The sequence below is a fragment of the Vulpes vulpes genome, chromosome 1 (assembly GCF_048418805.1).
Source record: "Vulpes vulpes isolate BD-2025 chromosome 1, VulVul3, whole genome shotgun sequence".
NCBI lineage: Eukaryota > Metazoa > Chordata > Mammalia > Carnivora > Canidae > Vulpes > Vulpes vulpes.
Genome location: NC_132780.1, coordinates 48,900,643 through 48,921,664, shown reverse-complemented (window position 1 = coordinate 48,921,664; position 21,022 = coordinate 48,900,643). Strand labels below are relative to the sequence as shown.

The 21,022-nt window shown below is 40.0% G+C and overlaps 1 long non-coding RNA gene across 1 annotated transcript in view; it reads left to right on the top strand.

The window, feature by feature from the left end:
• Nucleotides 1–19,557, top strand: part of LOC112908675 (uncharacterized) — a 150,737-nt gene extending 131,180 nt beyond the window's left edge. The window contains exons 3-5 of the long non-coding RNA XR_012002565.1: nucleotides 9,074–9,131; nucleotides 14,533–14,615; nucleotides 19,422–19,557. This is a non-coding gene — a long non-coding RNA (uncharacterized lncRNA). The remainder of the gene's footprint in view (nucleotides 1–9,073; nucleotides 9,132–14,532; nucleotides 14,616–19,421) is intronic.
• The last annotated feature ends 1,465 nt before the right edge of the window (nucleotides 19,558–21,022 follow it).

Below are 21,022 nucleotides of genomic sequence, written 5' to 3'. Positions count from 1 at the left end.
GGCAAAAGCATTTCTTCTACAGGCTCTAGATTTCTTGCCTTTTCCAGCTTCTAGAAACTACTTGTGTTGCTTGGCTTTATAGCTCCTCCTCCATCTTCAAAGCCAGCAGCGTAGCCATCTTCTAATCTCTGATTCATCCCTAGTTCCATCATCATATCTCTTCCTCTGACCCGCACCTTGCTGCCTCCCTTTTATTATCCTACTTGGATAATTCAAGATAATCTCCTCTAGCTCATGTTCTATAGCCTTAATCATATTGGCAAGGTTTCTTTGCCATGTTAGTGACATATCCAGAGGTTTTGAAAATTAGGATGTGGACATCTTTAGAGGAAGCAGTAGCCTGTCTACTATAAGTGTGGTAACACCATACGGTCTGCTTGAAGGTCTGTGACCTCATGGGTATTTGTAATTTAGAGGTTAGCAAGCTCAGACTATGAGAAAGTATTTATTAATTTATATTCCACCTAGTTCTAAAAAGGAGTTCATAGCTTTTAACAACATATACATATAAGATAGAGCTTATGATATAAAAAGGATACAAGGAGAACTATGGAGTATAGTAAGAACATAATGGTGGAAAGAATGAGGCCTAATGACCTCATATTCTCAATTAGTCCAGGGCCATCTTAAAGGCAGGATACTTTGAATGTAGAATCTAACAGCATGTTGTAAATGTTACCTTTGTGGGATCCCTGGGTGGCTAGGCGGTTTAGCGCTTGCCTTTAGCCCAGGGCATGATCCCAGAGTCCCAGGATCGAGTCCCACGTCGGGCTCCCTGCATGGAGCCTGCTTCTCCCTCTGCCTGTGTCTTTGCCTCTCTCTCCCTCTCTGTGTCTCTCATGAATAAATAAATAAAATCTTAAAAAAAATAAATAAAATAAATGCTACCTTTGTGATTAAGACAAGGGGTGCAATCAGAAATTCCAAATAATCACATCCCGAAGGCCAAAAAAATAGAGATGGGAGCTATAGGTATAGGGTAGGATATTTTTTTCAACATAGCAAAATGGAACTGCCCCCACCACTTTCCTTAAGATTTGGAAAGATAGTCTCTGTAAGAAGTGATGCAACTTACATCATTCACCGATTTTTCAGGCACTGACCTTGAGGATATGCAGAACTTAAAGTTCATTGATCTTTTAGACTTTACAAAGTTATTTATTAACTTATATTCTTCTTAATTTCAGGAATGGGTTAGCTGATTATAATAACATGTATAATAAAAGATATGATGGCAACTATAATTTAGGTGAAAGAAGAAAGATGAGTCAGGATAAGAATATAATGAAGGCTTCAAAAATGTGTATTTATCTAAACCTGTTTTGGTTGGGTTGAACCAATGAACTTGGTCATTAAGCAATCAACAATATTTTTAAGATGGAAAACAACAAAACACATTACCGAGAAAAGTTCTAATTAATATTCTTACTAAATATAGGTAATTTTTTCTGGGACACTCACAAACATGACATAGTGATTGATGTCCTCAGCAATATCTTTTCCTTAGATGTTGGAGTTTTATAAAGCTTTTTCTAGTAATGATTTGGGCTCTTGGGATCCCCAAAGCATAATTCATAAAAAGCAATTCTTTGGGGATCCAATAAAATGAAATCTGTGTGCCTGGATTCTTTCTAATCTTCCTAAGCCAAGAGGATGGTTGTGTACACCTAGAAGAACAAATTGACATTGATCCTTCAAACAGTTCTGAATATTGCTTCTTTCTATTGGACTTTTGAATAAGTATTGGGCCCATGTCAACTTGACATCATTCTCCCCAGCAAATGTCTGGATTGTGTTATTTCATATTACTAACTCAGTATAACAAGAGCCTTAGAAGGCCTGAATAGCATCTTCCCACCTCTTCCCAGGAGAAAACAGAGTGTCTGCAGTGACACAGGCTTCTCAAAGCATAACTATAAATCTTCTCCAAGTAATAGAAAACCATCAGACATTTGAGAATGAGGTAGAGCTAGCTGGGTGGGGTTTGTGCCAGGTTAGGCATCAGATGCCCTTGACTGGCCACACACACCAGTTCTTACACCAAACTATGTTGAAAGTGTTCCTTTCTTCAGCAGTGTTCTCCTCTCTAATTGAAGTCAGACTCCTGTCTTTATCTTTATCCTTCCAGGACTCAAGAATAGTGCAAGCATTTCATGGCCTTACAGAGGGCTTCAAGAGGGGGCTTTACCCATATTTGATTATATTTCTTGATTCACAGGCCAAAAAATATGATTTGTGAACTGAGAGGAACATAGGAAGAAAAATGTGGGGGAGAGCAGAGGTGGGTTTGTAAGAGGAAGCAAGTAGCCTTTGTATGGCTCAAGTGAGAGAAACCCCTCATGTTTCTGAGTATGTACTCAAGCCCTACTAACAAGTTAACAAGGGCCTAAGTCAGCACAACACTTCAGGGATATTTCCAGAAAGTTCCAGCGTCCCTCCATGGTTCATGGGGAAATCTTTTCTACTACTTCTCATCTCTTTAGCAACTTAAAAACAACAAACTCTTTGATTTATAACATAAGAGTCTGGTAAAACTGTGAATGAAGTATCTTGAGGGAAAGAAGATAATGTTTTTCAAGTGCCTTGACTAATATGTTCAGACTTGGGTCAGACGAGTCTGTGTAATTTGTGAGCTCCCATCATGGATTTCACAAAGGCTCCTCTGTCTTGTCAGCAGTACAGAGGGAAGACAGGGATAAGAGGAGAACCCATCCAGAGAGCACATTATGCTGTTTCCCAGTGTCTGACTTTCTTAACTAAGAAAGAAGAAGCATTGTGTTTGGGGTCCAGTCTGCTGTGTGGATGGCACATATGTGACCCTAAATGGTAGAAAAAAGGCCTTCATTCCTTCTGTGCTCTCTGATCTGTTTAAGATCCAGAGAAGTGTAACTATAGACCTTCCTGGGGTGGAGAGAAGCTTCTTTCTTGCTATCCTTCAGGTGTTAGCCTAAATGTCCTTTCTGGAAAACTCCTCTGAGCCCCAACTGGGATAAGCTGAAGTAACTGGCCCCCACATGACTTTCAGTTCCAGCTTTTTCTGCATCACAGATGAGAGGCAGTCTAGTGTCAGGTTTAGAAGCACAGATAGTGGAGGTGAATGGAAATCCAAATTAAAATCTCAGCTCTCTCATAATTGGTGAAACTTTGAGAAAGTCATTGAGCTGTTTTATTTTTTAACTTCATTATATGTAGAATGAGGATGTTAATTGCTACTACTTCACAGAGAAATTCTGATGATTGAATGGCTTAAATCATTGTAAAGAGCTCAGCACCTCACATAGGAAGGCTCTGTATGAATATTCACTATTACTATTTGTATACTTGTTTACTTATTTATTGCTTCTCTTCCCTAAAAAACTGTAAGAGCTATTAGGATGAAGGTTATAAATATAAAATTTTGTTTTCATATTCAATGAAAGACAAGATATCAATCTTCTAGCATAAAAGATAAAGTATTATCTTTGCCTCAAACCATATACAAAGATCAAGGATTAAAGGCCTTAATGTAAAAAATACACCATTCTTTATAAAGTTTTAGAGAATGCCATTATGACCTTGGGGTTAAGGAAGGATTTCCTAGGCAATAAAAAAGTGCTTATCATTAAGGAACTGCTAAATGTGTTAAAATTCTGTACAGTAAAAACCATCAGAACAAAAGGAAAAAGTCACATTCTTGGGAAAGATATTTACAACCACATAGCTGATAGAGAATTAGTACCTGACTATACATATTGTCCCTCTCCTGATCTGATCAAAGTAAATAAATGTTTAAAAACAACTCCTTCTACTTCTGAAATATTTTCAAGATTGTATCAGAATAATGGTCAGAGATATTAACTTGCAAATAAAATTTTTGGGTTTTTTGCATATAGAGTTGTTTTCTTTCTTTTGAGAACCAAGGACACAAATTATTAATAGTAAAAAATAATATATTTACAATGACTCAGAGTCTTCTACAGATCATCAAAATGTCAAATGTATATTTTCTTGAAAAAATTATGTATCTCCTCTTCATATATACATATATGTGTATATATACATATATATATTTAAATTCAATTAGCCAACATATAGTATATCATTAGTTTCAAATATCTATGTCCCCTTTTAGTTTATTTAGTCAACATGTATGTATTAAGCAATTGCTATCTTGGCATTTGTGTCTTTCTTTAACTGATGGCTATGTGTCATACTCAGTGTTCTCCTTTTGACTAGGATATGGTTCTGGTATATGGATATTTTAGTGTACATACAGAAATATATTTAAATAATTATCAATGTCGTCTTTCGTGAGCAAATTTTCTTCGTGTTGTAATGTTTTTGTTTTGAAGCTGGTTTTGTTGGCCCAAAGAAGATGCTTAAAAAGTGCCTAATGACTAAATCAGTGGTTGAATCTGGTTTAGGGGTTATATTATTATTAAATGTTCTTATTAAAAATTAATTTGTTCATTCAACAGATATTTACTGTTCATCTACTGTATCTCAGAGTGCTTGGGACACAGCAATGAAACAAAACCATTGTTTATATGGAGCTCACTTTCTAGTGGAGGTAACATAATAAATAAATATGTTAGGTGGTAGTGAGGGTGAAGGGAAAATAAAGCAGGGTAAGTAGACAGAAAAAAGATGAAGGACATGGGGCTACTTTCAACAGAATAGAGGGGAAAATTCTTGGATAATTTGACATTGGAGCAAAGCTCTGAATGAAGTGAGATGGACAGATATCTGAGAGAAGGAAGTGTAAATGACCTGTGGTAAGAGCCCAAGTAGCTGGATGTGAGTGGGTGAGGGAGAGAAAGTCACAAGAGATGAAGATAGAGAAATAGCAAGGGGTCATCAGATAGAGTTGTATAAGCTATGGTGAAAATTTTGGATTTTATCCTGAGAGAGATAGAAGCCCTTGTTAGATTTGGAGCAGAGGAACAATAGGTCAATTTTAGATCTTAAAAGCATTTGTTGTTGTGTTAAGACAAACACACACATGCACACTGAAAGGGAAGCAAAAGGATAGAATCAGGAAGAACATTAGAAGGCTATTGCAATAATTTTGCTAAGAAACGATGGCAGAACAGAAGCAGAACAAAGGGCGTGAGACATGGCCAGATTCTGGATACATTCCAAAGATAGAGTTGTGAGTATTTCATGATATATTGGAAGAGGGATCTGAGAGAAAGAAGTCAAGGAATGAACACCTCAAGGATTTTGGCTTCACCAATTGTAAATATGGAGTTGTCATTTATCCAGAAGAGGAAGGTGGGAGAAAAAGCGAGTTTGGGTGGGTAATCAAGAGTGAGATCGAAATTCCTGGAAGGCAGGAAAATAAATGTCTGGAGTTCAGATGAATGACCTAGGCTGCAGACAGACATTTGGGAATCATTAGGGTGTAAAGAAATTCTGTGGATAGATCAAGAAAGAAGACCAAGAAATGAATACTGGATTGGATTGACAGGAGTTTTAGTGGCAAAACCTGACTGGTCAAGAGAGGATTAGAAGAGATACTAGGGGGACAGTACATTTAGATAATTCTTTGGAGAATTTATATGCTATGAAGGAGTAGAAGAATGTGGCAAGTAGTGGAGGGATGAAGAGATGCCAAGGTTGCAATTACAACGTGGCTGGGAGCTCACTGCAATAATCAAATTGAGAGAGAAATGGGCAATTTTGTGAGAGGAGGGCACAACTGCAGGAGAGGTGCCCTTGAAAATTCTCTTCCCTCTAAGGGATAAAATTCACTGTCTGAGGGAAGGAGTGACCTTAGGAAGGTGTGGGACAAAGGAACAGGATGAGGGTGTAGTTCATGGGCCCAGACGCAGGTGGATTGGTACATTTGGTACATTTGGAGGTGGGAACTTTTAGGATTTCTCTTATTACTAATTCTCTTTCCTTGAAGTAAGAAAGTCTTTACTTGAGAGAAAGGAAAGGAGAATAAATTTTAGTAGGTTAGGGATAGAAAAGGAATTATGAAATGGTAGGTTCAAAGATTCATAGTGTGAGTTGACCAGGGAAATGTGTAGAATTTCTGGCCAGCATTCTGGGCTCACTGAGGTTTGGTTAATAATTTAGATCCAGATGAGACAGAAGGCACAAAGTTGGATTTAATTATGTTGTAGCTAATGGAGGGAGCAAGGAGGGGAAAGGGAGTTGAGAACAGTGCAAGGGACTGAGCAAGGGATCAAAAGCAGGTCTGGAAGGAGAAGAGGACACTAGGAGGTGGGAAGCCATGAAAAAATAGGAGAGGGGGTGCTTAGAAGTCCCAGGGGGCCAAAGGGTTAATGGAGTTTGTACTCTAGAGGTAATGATCTGAAAAAATAGGATGCAGTGGTCATCAGGTGGAATGTTTGAAATCGAGATTATGTAGGGGCACACCAGCTGATAATGATAAAGTCTGGAGTGGGACAGATTATTTGAAATGGGGTGGAGGGCAAGCACATAGGAGGCAAAGGGGGAGGGAGGATCAAGAAATGAAATTATTAGAAGAATTCTCTATGTGGATATTGAAATCCTCAAGAATCATAACAAGGTAGCAGTGGAGAGAGTGACAGGATGATAAAAGAACAACTAAACTCTATGAGAAGTGAAGAGGAGTGATTGAGGGTCTGAAAATGACCACCCCAAAGAGACTAGTTTGTAGCATAGTCTTATCACATGGACTTCAGAGGAGCTCAGATGGGGGATGAGAAGGGGGGTGGTGGAAGGAAGAGTAGATGGTCCCCAGGATGCAGCAAGGAGCTGGGAAGACAGTCATTTTGTCATACTGTGGGAGACAGACATGGTTGACCTTCTGAACTCATGCACAGAAGAAGATAAAAATACTCGAGCACAGCTCTCTTCTTTTTCCTGGCCTCAGCAGTTAAGACCCAATTGTATTTTTTCTTTTTTTTTTCCCATTTCCAAATAAAACTAATGATCTTCCAAGTCACTGAGTAAGAAGCCCTTAGGTTCTGTTTGGCTGAATGAGACGTGTACCGTCTGTGTGTTTATGTGTGTGTGTATAAAAGCATCTATGCTTGTTCATTTATTATGAAGAACTAGCCAGTTATTTTATGGTATTGTCATTTCCATGGTCTTAAAATAAATGAGTTTATCTAGATTTCTAGTAATGAAACTGCCTAGTTGACATCTCATAGCTGCTTGGGGTCCTCTGGGACTTGAGCTCTTTATAAACCTTTGCCCTATATGTGAAAACAGCAAGGAACAAGAGAGCACAGACAATAACTTACAGAATGAAATGCAGCTAAAAGCTCAATTTGAAATGAATGTTCATCTATTGCTGGAAGTCCTTTAACATTTCCAGCAGCCTTATCTGCAAAATTGCCTGGATTAAAAAAAATAATCTGTCTTTTCTCTCAAATCTGTCAACTCATTCAGTACAAAAGCAAAATAAAATCTAGTTGGGTCACAGCATTCATTCAATTGTTCAAGACTATTGCAAAAAAAACTCCATACAAGTTTTTCATTCTTGAAGATCATTTTCTGTTTTTTCGTCTGTAGAGTCAGATGTAGTCGATGCCGGGAAAGCAACTTCAGAGTGAGAAATGATCCAGTAGTGACTTGGCAGTTCTTCTTACATCCTGTTCAGTGCCTGGAGAATGTGGTTAATGGGGGGAGGGAATGGGTTACTCAGCTGAATATATGCTCTAAGTTTGCCTTAATTAAAATGATACAGTAATGCGTTTCAGATAGAGGTTAAATTTCCCTTTCTGGAGGGAATATAATGTGCTGTTTTCCTCACCTATTTTTATGAATGCTGTGTTAGTCAAACAGAGTAATAATATATTTGGGAAAACTTGGATGTGCCTCTTGCCTCTGGTCTGTTTTAACTTCCTCTTATTTTGCCCAGAGACCTCTTTGGCCCATTTGTGAATAAAAATAAATTCTATTCTCTCTTGATAATTCATGATTGCCTTTACAGCAAAGTTTGATCTTTCCAACTTCTTGCTTAGGAAGGAGTGGGAAGATGACTATTTCCTTCACCTGGTAACTATACAGGGAGATGAAGCCCACACCAGCAAACCCCATGCATGAATTTGTTTTTAGCCCATGAAACGATCTCTGATTTACACACAGAACTCAGAGAGGTTGGATATGGGTATTCCATGTACTCTCCCTCAGAAAAAGAAAAGAGAGGAGGAAAAAAGAAACCGGAATCTTATTGTGCCAGAGACCTTTCTTCATTCTCCTTGGCATCATTTTCTCACTAATTCTTGCTTAGTATTTACTTGTTGAGCTCACTTATTTAAAATAAAAATACCTTCACAAAAATGTTTCTGTGCCGTAGAGAGAGTGAAAGGGACGATGCTACCCCTGGATAGTTCCAGGAAACCCCTGCCTGGACGTCCATAAATATTCACAGCCTTCCCAGGGTCCAGGGGCTGGTGGACTGTGGGCAGTAAATTACTGCCCTGGGCCTGTGTTAGGAACAGCCCCATAGGCAGAGATGTGCAGGCTGCTGACATTTTAAAAGCTTTTGTGGAGGGAAAATGATTTGCAAGTGTTTGGCAAACAGAACCTTTCTGTATCTCTGTGTCACTTTCAGAGTCAACTTTGGACTTCTAAAACTTCCATGTTTATGAGAACAGAAAACTATTCTTTAGCCTAATGCATATGAAGAACTCCAAGCTGCTCTGTGTGCAAAGGTGAAGCCTAAGGATTGAGAAGAGGGGGTTTATGTTCTGTAGCTATGAACTTCAGCTGGAGCTCAGAGAAATGGGCATAAGTCCAGGCAAAAGCAGGCAGAGCCTCTTAAAGATGAAATTTACTTGGTCTATTTCGGTCACCCTTGGGTTAGTTTCCATGGACACTGCTTTTGCTGCCAGGGTGGTCAGCACCCAGATAGCGCAGGCATGTGCTCCCCGAGCTGTAGAAAGGAGTAAAAAGGTTGATAAGCAGAGTGCAAGGAAAGGCAGCCCTTTTAAGTAAGGTCAGGACCAAAGGGAATGTGATCGAACAATTATTTAACATGGAGGATGGAAATAAACTGAGTAGAAAAATCACTCGGGTCCCCATTCCCAGGGGAATCCTGGTCATTGTGAAGGTAAGCCCTTAATGAGAACACCCTTGTCTCCTTTTGCAGCCAAAGTTCTGAGTTAGAGATGAACACTCTGCTAGAAACCCACCCGAAGAAATCACAGGTAAGTTACATAAGCAGGTTATTGAAAAACAACAACAACAGATTCTGATAGTGTAGGCTGATAGTGTAAATGAAAGCTCTGTAGAAAACCAATTTGTTCATTTCAGAGGGCAGGGGACCGGGTCAATCTCGTAAGCTTCCCCAGCTGTTCTGGTGGCGGAGAGGAGACAAGCACCCAGGTCTCCTGGACTCCTGGCAGAGAGGGCTCTGTTCCTGTCAATCATTGGATCCAAACATCACACACAGACCCTCAAAGGTTAGGAGAATTCCTGCCACCCCCAAACCATATCCCTAATGAAAAGAAATCTGCCTCTGCTCACTCTCTCTTCACCCTGACCTTTAGGCTGCTTTTGTAAACTCTTTTCCCCTTCAAATATTTCTTTAGAATTAGGAGATCATGGGGATACAAAGGAAACGAGAGAATCCAGAGCATTTTAGAGCTGGAAGGGAGCACCTAAAATATCCCTGGCCTCCTTTATAGATGAGCAGAAAAGAGGAATGCTTCTAGAAGGAACTTTCAAATGCAGATTCTGATTCAGTGAGGTCTGGGGTGGGACCTGAGGTTCAGCCTTGCTACCAAGCTCTGGGATGATGCTGACCCACAGACCACTCTCGAGTATCAAGGAATAGATCAAGTGACTAGCTTCAGGCTCTACAACCAGTTAGTGGTTACTCCAGTAACCATAATGCTGTTCAACTAATTTCAGATGGTTCAGAGCTGGGTAACCTTTAGCAAATTCCTGAAACGCTGAGTCATAGTTACTTCATCTGTAAAAGGTGTAGTTTATGGGATTTGTGACCTCTTTGGTTAGCTAATAGGGATAGTGTTGCCTTCATATAGATCTTTATTTACAAAGGAGACTAATATCAAGGAAAATTTTGAATTGGGAGTCAGGAGCCCCTGGGTGACCCATCCCAGAGGAAACACTCTGGTCTCAATTTCTTTCCCTAAAAGAAGGGATTGGCCTGGGTCACCTTTAAGATTCCTTAAAAACAAAACAAAACAAAACAAAACGAAAAACTCTAAATACAGTTTATTATTTGTGATAGGCAGTTTTTTAAACAGCTTCCTTCTGGGGAGATATGAAAATACAGTAAGAGCTGACACTTGCCATGTGCCGTGCAGTATTGTAAGAGCTTTCCACATAGTAATTTGTAATTCGTTGTGTCTTCACTACAACCCGGAGAGTTGGACACTGCTATCCTTGCTTGACAGAGCCAAGATGAAGAGGCTGAGGCCTGGAGAGGCTCAGCTTATGCAGGTGTTAGTGGAAGAGCCAAGCCCTAGTGGCTTCAGTCTATGCTTTCACGGACTCAGTTAATAGCAGTGGTCCACTCTGAAGAGTTTCTGGCTCTAGAGCACCTCCACTTGCATTGTTGGAACCAAATTGCCATCTTGTGAATTGTCAGAAGTGTCATCACTGTCTCCATTGTGCATGGGTGAAAACCAAGATTTACATAAGTGCCAAATAGAGAAGCCAGGGTTTCAATTGGATCTGATTGCATCCAAAGCTACATCCTTTGTGGCTTTCCTGTTCTTCAAGCCTGAAGCTCTACCTATGAACACCAAACTTATTCAGATATGGGGAAACTTGATCTCTGTAGCTGACCAGCCTGAAGGAGGTGGAGTCCACAAAATATTTCTAACAGTTAGTGGCTGGTTTTAAAATTTAAAAATAAGTTGGGGGGCATGGGTGGCTCAATTGGTTAAGCATCCAATTCTTGATTTTAGCTCAGGTCATGATCTCAGGGTCATGATCCCTGCTCAGCAGGGAGTCTGCTTGGGATTCTCTTTCTCTTTCTCCCTCTATTCCTCCTCCTTGCACTCTCTCACAAATAAATAAAGAAATCTTTTAAAAATTTGAAAAATAAGCTGATTTATCATCCACTAAACTTGCTATATGTGTTTGCTAAATGTACTAATATAGATACAGAGACTTCTGGGTTTCCTGTGTAGATAATAATACCAATAATAAATTTTTTGTTTTTTATTTCTCAAATTATGTCTAGTTCTAATTGTCTATCACATGGAACATAACATTTCTAGTTTAAGTAAGTACAATGATTTGGAGTCATGGTATCTTTATTCTTGCAGCATATCAATGGTCCATTTAATGCCAAGTTCTTGAACAGTAACAGAGACCCATAATTATGCATAATTTCTATGGGAAAACTGTCCTTGATCCACTTGAGGACATATTTTTTCAAGCACATAATGGTTGAGGGGGGATGTGATAGTGTGTCTGGAGGCTTAAAACTTTCCAGCGACTGGGAGTATTCTGGAGTTATGCCTCTTTTTGTTCTATCCCCAAGCTGAACACTCTAATTTTTGCATATGATCCCATGAGATCACTACACATCCCTTGGCTGCAAGTTACTCTGATGCCAATCTGCAGTCACTACATACTCAGGTGAACTGCAGGACGCGTACATCTTTGGCTGTCTCACAAGATGAGGAGTCCCAGAGTTAATTTGTTTTTTTTCAAAAAAGGTGGGAAAAAAAGAAGAATTTGGGCATTTAAGCCACCCACCTGCTCCATCAAGAGTTATGTTAACCATCCAAGGTTGGTTGGATATGCCGTTCAGGAAAATGCCCCCTGAGGCCTTCCTGATGATAGTTGACACATGTACAACAGATACCACCTTTACAAACTATATTTATTTCAGCCTGCATTCCCAGAACCAGAAGAAGGAGGTACTCCCTTCCCTTCTATAGGGGACAAACTGAAGCTCCCAGTTCAGTTTCGGAAGGGGCTCCATTCTCCCTTGCACAGAGCTGTGTCAAGACTACAACTTGGGCCCCTCGTTTTTTTGTCCAGGGCTTTCTTCACTCCACCAATGCTACGATTCTAACATCTTACAAATGTCCTGTGAGAACGTCCATATGAAATATATGCTCTTTCTAAGTCTGTTTACTTCTGACTCTGTGGAAAAATTTAAGAGACATTAGTAACTTTTTTTTTTCTTTCTCAAGTCCCTGTGAAGAAATGACCGTCTTTGTAGTGTTTCTTGTCTGGGCCCTGGAAGGAATCCAAAACTGTCATGTGTTTTCCATCTGGCGCTCTTTCAAGAATCTCTTTGCTGCTTCCTATAGCCTGGAGGCCATCCTGCAGAACTCTGTAGAGCACCCCTGGCAGGTTGGCCGAGGCAGGAACACAGGCAATGGGGAGTCTCAAAGAAGATTGGAAAGATTTGTGGGGCGTGCAGCCGCACCCCACTATGTGCAAACTCACTCTAAGACAGAAGAGGACCCCAGAGAGACTGCTTTTCAAAAGTGGATGACTACCTGCTGATTTGTTATGTGACTTTTTTTATTTTATTTTATTTATTTACTCATGAGAGACACACAGAGAGGCAGGGGCACAGGTAGAGGGAGACATAGGCTGGCCACAGGGAGTCCAGTGCAGGACTTAATCCCGGGACCCCCGGATCATGACCTGAGCCGAAGGCAGAAGATCAACCACTAAGCCACCTAGGTGCCTTGTCATGCGACTTTTAAATAGTGAAGTACCCAAGTAAATTTTTACAATATAATTCAATTTATGAAAAAAAAATTCAACTTGGCTTTCCTGAAGCAGTCATGGGTCATGGGTTTGAAAGGCAACACAGAAAGGAAATACCGAACTTCCAAAAGAAGGTCAGTGGAGAGTGGGCATTGCAGTTTGAACTGTCCCACATCCTCAAGGCCCAGCCAGAGAAGACCAAAGAGACGACAAGAGTCACAGGTTTGCTGAAGCTTAGAAATCTATATTTACAAAGGGGTTTGCAGTAGAGACTGGTGTCCATGTTTTCCTTCTGAAATAGGTCAAGAAAGTGAAACTTTGCAGGCAATCAGTGGGCATGATCTGAATAGTGTATACTGAGGATGACTGAGTCATTGTTACCCAAATTCTAAAAGGCACCTGCAGCTCTCCGTGCCAACCAGTGCCCCACCCCTGACCAAGTTCAAGTTAATTAAGGTGGAAAAGAAATAAAGACAGCTTTGTCTAGATATTTTTATTTGGATGAGCCCAAGTGTGAATCCACTTTTATGTATTAAGCTTGTTCCTGATCATTTGAGCAGACTCTTGTTCTCTCTGCTCCTCTTCACCTCTTCTCTTTTTCCTTTGCTTCCTCTATTAACAACCACTGAAAAGGCATTGGGACAGCCTGTTGTTTAAGGACTCCTGTGGGCGATCCCAGGATTTGGGAGCTGGAAGGGAACCAACAACCACTTTATACCTTTACAAATGAGGCAAACCAAGAGTCAGGACATTGAACCGATGTGTGCAAGGTTTGAGGGCTGTCAGAGCCAAGTCCCCGGCACTGAGGTGCTTGGAGCTGCCCCTTCTCTCTCCTGCTCTGCTCTCAGGAAGAACATGGTCCTCTGAATCCCTGTCTAAAGGACCCGGCCCCCAAGGAGAGCAGCCTGGTACTTAGTCCAGGTGACAAGGTCCAGGTGACCTTCCAGGTGACAAAGAAGTTCCCTTCCATGTATCTTTTCCTTTTTTTTTTTTTTTTTTTTTTAAGATTTTATTCACTTACGAGAGAGAGAGAGAGAGAGAGAGAGAGAGAGAGGCAGAGACACAGGCAAAGAGAGAAGCAGGCTCCACGCAGGAAGCCCGATGTGGGACTCAATCCCAGGTCTCCAGGATCACGCCCTGGACTGAAGGCAGCACCAAACCGCTGAGCCACCTGGGCTGCCCCCATGCATCTTTTCCATTATGCATGATGGCACCTGTAGGACTTTTGTACAGGTGCATATATAATTTGTCATAACAAATTACCACAACCTGGGTAGCTCGAAACATTTATTCTTTCACTGTCTGAAAAGTCAGATGTTCAAAATCAAGGTGTACGCAGAGTCACACACACCCGCAAAGACTCTGGAGGGGCATCCTTCCTTGCCCCTTCCCGGTTCTGGTGGTTCCAGGTGTACCTTGGCATATGGCTGCATCAATCCAATCTCTGCCTCTGTGGTCACCTGGTCTTCTCTTCTGTGCCTGTCATTTCTCTTCTTTGTCTTTACAAGAACGCTTGTCACTAGGTTTGGGTCGACCCAGCTAATCCAAGATGAGTTTTTCATCTCAGGATGTTTAATTTAATTACATTTTTTCCCCAAATTAGGTCATATTTGCACATTCCAGGGGTTAGGCCTTGGAAATATCTTTATTGGGGGCCACCATTCAACACACTGCAGCATTCATATAAATAAGCTCTCAGAAACACCACATATCCTCAGTGTAGATATAGTAAACTCCATATTTGCATTTCCCAGGGTGTGTGTATTGTATCCAGTTTTGAGGAATTATTTTCCAAATGAGTCTCATGGTGGAATGATTCTGGCAATTTGCTAATTTGGTATAACAAACTTAAGCAGTAAGCAGGTTTTTCTATTTTGTTTTGTTTCCTTGTTTGCTTAGGAAAAGGACTTTTTAGAACCTTTAAGAAACTGATGGGCATCATGGCTTTTCAGAAATGGGATTCAGTGCATGGCATTTCCCAGGTGAGTATGTTTAGAATGATTATGTTTTGTTTGGGTTTCCCAGAAAGCAGGATTTAAGACAAATTTTAAGTGCAAGCTTTCTACTGGGGACTATTACTCAGGGAGTCAAGAGTGATGGGTAGGACACATCAAAGACCAAGGGAGAGGCAGCCAAGAGTCTGGCTGCTTCCCAGGCTGTTAGCAGCCTGATCCCACAGAGCAGCTCAAAGAGCTGGGTGAAATGTGTCTGGGGGCTCTCTACTAGGGGAAGGAAGGAGACAGTAGTCATCCACTGGTTTCCTCCATAATTAGTTCACTTTCCCCACACATGCAGTCTCTACACCTAGGTCTAAGCACCTACCTAGCAGATCCTTACCTGCCTTTGAGAAAGAACAGCATGAGCACCTGCAGGAAACAGGTCAGAACCCACCCAAAAGTAGTCCTACCACAGTCACTGGATTAGGAGACACCTGAGACCCTATGAATCTGAAGCTGTGCTCAGGGAGTATCTGAAATGCGCCTGGGCCCATTAGTTCAGGGAACATCCCATGAAACAAGTGCTCCATGAAAGACTCTTTGAGAAACCAACTCATTATTAAATTGCTATGAGATGTTATTTCATTAACGAACTTGCATTAATCCAATTTATGCATTCTGGTATCACCGTATACTCACTCAATTCTATACTTCAGAGACAATCTCATTAGTCTAACTTGACATATGTTACTACCCCTTTTAAAATTTTAACTCAGGAGAAGGTTCATTCTTGGAAGAACTACTTATACACATTGGTAATAACATTATATTCTTGGTGCTGATTTAACTTCATTTGTATTAATATCTTCAGACTGTATGCTATGGAAATGGGAAAGTTACTTAGGGTAGGAAATACTTCTATTCCTGTTCATCTGGATGATGCAGTAAATACTATCTTCCCAACAGAGAAGGGAACAATAATACACAGCAGTCTCTTATCTACTGAGTGGGAGAGAAAAAGAGGAAAAGAAAGAGCATTGTCTGGTCCAAATTTGTGGACAGTTACATTAAACAGAAGAATCAGTAAATGAAATGTATTCCTGGAACACCTGGGTGGCTCAGTCAGTTAAGTATCCAACTCTTGATTTCAGCTCAGGCCATGATCTCAGAGTTATGAGATTGAGCCTGTATTGGACTCCATGCTTGACATGGAGTCTGCTTGAGATTCTTTTTCTCCCTCTCCTTCTGCCTCTGCCTTCCCTCTGAAAAATAAATAACATCTTAAAAAGAAAAAAAGAAAATGTATTCCTTTGCAATGATTGTAATTGACTGATGTTGAAGGTGAAAGGAGAGTAGTGAAGGAGAATATGGCAGAAGAGAATATTAATTGTTCTTGGTGATGAAGGGTATATGATCACATTTTCAAGAAAGGATTCAGACATTGCAAAGAAGCTGGTTTTCAAGATACCTGCTCTGCTTGCAGAAGTCTGTTTAATTGGCGTGGAGGAACCATGAATCTCAGCAAGCCCACATCCTCTCCATGGCAGGCACGCAGGAAGCATATGTTCCCAACAAAGCCAACAAAGTAAGAATTATCAGGAAACTCAGAGCTGACAATTTTAGTTCAATTTGGCTTTCATATTGCCATCAGTGAAAAAAGTTAGAACCATAGATGTGGAGAGGGGAGGAGGTAGAGGGGTTGGTGAAGGGTAGGACAAGATTTGTACTTTTTAAGAATCTAGAAATGTTCATTTCTAAAGTTCATAGTAGAAGAAAAAGACCACAGGCTTTGTAGGCAGTGACTTAAACTCAATTTCTGGATCCCCCTGGCTTATGAGCTATGGGGGCCTTGGGATAGTTAGCTTCTCAGTCCCAGTTTACTAGTCTATAAAATGGAGAGAATAATATTATATCCCTTAATAGCAAATAACGGAAAACTCTACTCAACTTAATTTAAATAATACAGGGCATTTCCAGGCAAAATGGCTCCTGGCACTCCTCCAAATACGTAGCATAATAATGGATAAGAAGACATAGTTGGGGCTCAGAAAACAAATAAATATACAATGGAAAAATAATACAATGTGTCTCATGTCCTGAGGGATGCAGCATTGGCTAGAAGTCTGTCCTAGGAAACATTACTACATGGAAAAGAAAAAAAAAAAGAATAGAAAAAAGGATCTAGAGATCAGTTCATTGCCTGGCACTTGGGCCTGAGTGATACTTGAGGCTACACATATATATGACAGAGGAGAAAGGATGAAAGTGCAGCCTCTTGACCAGGATTTCAATCAATTCACCTCCACTTTGTGGTTAAATCCATAATATATGACTGTGGAATTAGGGCCTATGGAGCTAGGGAGAGGAAATACAGAAGTGTGAAATGGTATGCATCTACCAATGTAGCCTCAAAATACAAAAAGCAAAAGATGATAGAATTATAAGGAAAATTGGGAAGCCCCAGTGGCCCAGTGGTTTAGCACCACCTTCAGTCCAGGGCGTGATCCTGGAGACCTGGGATCGAGTCCCACATCAGGCTCCCTGCATGGAGCCTGCTTCCCTCTGCCTGTGTGTCTCTGCCTCTCTCTCTCTCTCTTTCTCACTCTGTGTCTCTTATGAATAAGTAAAGAAAATCTTTTAAAAAAAGAATTATAAGGAAAAACTGATTAATTGTTTAAAACTCTGAGATATTCTAGTATGTCAGAAATGATTGGTTGAACAGACCCCTAGTCAGTAAGAATAAAGAAAATAGGAAGAGAAGATAAAGCTTTGTTCTAACAAATATAAAGACAATTCTACAACTCTCAAATGCAAATATATCTTATTTCTAAGTACACATAGGGTAATTATAAAAGTTTACTATGTATAGGTCACAAAAATATTATCTCCAGATTTCAAATAACCATCATCATATCAATCATGGTTTTCCAATGAAAGGGAATTAAAAGAGACATAAAAAAAGAGAATAAAAATGAACAAACATACATTGGGAAACTAGAAATGTACTTCCAAATAATCCATGGTATATTAGTTTCCTATGACTGCTATAACAAATTGCCACAAACTTGGTAGCTTAACACTATAGAAATACATTTTCTTACAGTTCTGAAGACCAGAAGTCTGAAATCAGTATTACAGGCTGAAATCAGTGTTTCCAGGGCCATGCTCCTTTTGAAAACTTTAGGGGAGAATTCATTCCTTGCATCTTCTGGTTTCTGGTGGCTCCAGAATTTGTAAGGCTTATGGCTCCATCCCTCTAATTTCTACCTCTGTGGTCATATGCCTCCTTCTCCTCCTCTGTCTGTAATGGAATCTCTCTCTGCCCCTATCCTATAAGGATACATGTGATTGCATTTAGGACCCACCCAAATATCCAGAATAATGTCTCCATACCAAGATCCTTAAGTTAGCCATACTTGCAAAGTATGCAATAAAGTAATATTCCCAGGTTCTAGACATTATACATGGGCATATTTTGAAGAGGGGTGGGGTGAGTATTACTCAGCCTACCACATGAGTGAATGAGAGAAATCACAGTGACAACTGAAAGGCAATGCAAGTCACATATATCAAGCCTTGTAGAATGCAGCAAAAATCATTCCTAGAGGTAAATTGGTAGCCTGAAATGCAAATACATAAAAAAAAAAAGAACATTTAAAATAAACTATTTGATTCAATGCAAGACATTGAATCAGGAATCAAACAGTAGCCCCCCCCCCCCCAAGCAACCTAGTTTTATTGGCACGTTTTTGCAAACTTCAAGGGAGAAATATTCCCTATGTTATACAAACCATTTATGAGTCCAAATCCAAAAAGTCAGCTACCCACATAATTTTATCAGGCTAGTAAAACTCTGATGTGGAATTGAGACAGAACAGTAGAATTATAGACCAATATTACTTATAATCAATGAATGCAAAAATCCTAACTAAAATACAGTAAACTGAATTCAATAATGATTTAAAAATATATAGGGACAAAGTAAGGTTTATTCCAGTAATTATAAGGTTAGCTCAATACTAGAAAATCTCTCAAGGTGGCTGGATGGCTTAGTCGGTTAAGCATACAACTCTTGATGTCAGCTGAGGTCGTGATCTCAGGGTCATGAGATTGAACCCCATGTAGGGCTCCATGCTGGGCCTGGAGCCTGCTTAAGAGACTCTCCTTCCCCTTGCTCATGCACATGTGCTCTCTCTCTCTCTAAGAAAAAAAGAAAGAAAGAAAAAGAAAATCTCTTGATGCAATACATATCATTAACAGTTTAAAGAAGAAAAATCATATGATCATCTCAACAGAAAGCCTAAGGTAGCCTAAGGTTCCACATTCATAATTAATTCATAATTAAGAAACTAAAAACACTTAGCAAAGTAGGACTGGAAGGAAGCCTCCTTAACTTGATAAATGGTATCCATCAAAAACTGATAATAAGCATTATATTTACTAATGAGATTTTTGAAGTTTACCTGCTAGATCAAGAAGAAGGTTTGCCTGTATTCAGTTATTTATTTTTTTTTTTTGGCATGTTCAGGTTTGGTGGTTTATACTAATTTGCCATTTTTTAAATAGTGTTAGGTTTGCATATGTGGGTGGTAATAGTATAGTAGCATGGCCTAGAGTAGGCTGCCGGTTTTCTACAAAATCCATGCACCTCTTTCTCCATAGTTGGAGAGTCTTAGGTAGGCATGTGGCAGTGTAGCCAGCCTGTGGTTCCTCACTTCCTGTGAAGTGCTGTGTGGCTGTATGCCTAGGTTCTCACAAGTGGAATGTAAGAAGAAGGCATGTGTACTATGTAGGGGTCTGCATTTGAAGACATGAGCATATCCGTTCCAAACTCTCTTTCCTCTCCACTAGCTGGCACTTGGAAGTGGCATGATATAGCTTCAAGCATGCAGGTGGTGACAGTCCCAGGGATGAAGAAGTTACAGGAAGGAGGGAAGTAGGCTGAAGGACTTTGTGGAACAGTGCTACCCCTGCCTGGGCTGCTGGTGTAGGGGTAAGTGATAAAGAAATAAAGCTGTGAATTCTTGAAATGCTGAAGCTTTGTGTCTCTTTGTTACGGCAGCCCTGCCATACCCACACCGTGAAATAACAAATACCTGTCTTTGTGGCAGTTGAGGACATTGGACTGAATGGTGCTGCAAATAAGCTTCAACAGCGTCTGATGTCTTAAGAAATATGCAAAAAGAAATAGGCCTTTTTTAAGATGCTGGGTTGCAGATACCCTGATATTTGCTATATAATTTTTCACTCTTTTCTGATGAAGTTAGAGTGAACGACAAAAAAAAAAAAAAAGATAAAGGGAATTTACTGGCTACAGATACATCTGACTTTAGGATAATCTAAATTCTGCTGCTTAATAATATGGCCAAGAATTGTTTCATTTTTGACTTTGTTCTGCCTTACTCTGGATTTTGGTAGCTCCTTAAAATGCCCTTCCTGATTGCAAGATAGCATTTTCTGGAATTCATAAGCCTTCTTCATTCTAAACAGAGACTATCTTTGCCTCCAAGTTGGTAAAACATTCCTTCATAAAACACTGAAAGAGCTTTTATTCTTTGCCAAGTATTCATGACACAGAAATGACTTAGACATGAGTCCCTACTGGAAAAGCTCAGTCATTGCCCTAGACATCCACAAATATTTGTTTTTCTTCCTGCATCAAGTTTGTTTTTAAAAATCCTCATATTCTGCAAATGGTGGTATGTATAGAACTGGCACCCATTGTACTTTACATGGTCTCCTTGTCCATGAACATGAGACGTTCACATCTTCTTCCCAGTTTTATTGAGATATAATTGACATACAGCACTGCACAGTTTAAGGTGTCCAGCATGATGACTTGACATATGAATATTGCAAAACTGATTACCACAGCAAATTTAGTTAACAAACATCACCTCATACAGTTAAAAAATATTCTTGTTTTCCTCGTGATGAGAACCCTTAAGATGTCCTCTCTTGGTAACCTCCATTTTTTTTTCTAAGAGATTTTATTTATTTATTCATGAGAGGCAGAGAGAGAGAGAGAGAGAGAGAGAGAGAGAGGCAGAGACACAGGCAGAGGGAGAAGCAGGTTCCATGTAGGGAACCCGACGTGGGACTCGATCCCAGGTCTCTAGGATCACACCCTGGGCTGAAGGTGGTGCTAAACCGCTGAGCCGCCCGGGCTGCCTTCTTTGGTAACTTTCAAATATACCATAGAGTATATTAGCCATGGTCATCATATTGTACTTACATCCCAGCTTTATTTATCTTCTAGCTTGAGATTTGTTCCTTTTGATCACCTTCATCCATTTCCCTCAAAACCATTCTTTGCTTCTGGTTACCACAAGTATTTTTATACCCAACATCAAGCTACCTCAATAAGGCAAATACTAACAGAACTCTTTATTCATTCCCTTTGCTTTGAAACCCTTTCACTTCTTTTTCATTAGAAAAGCTTTAATGTTTTT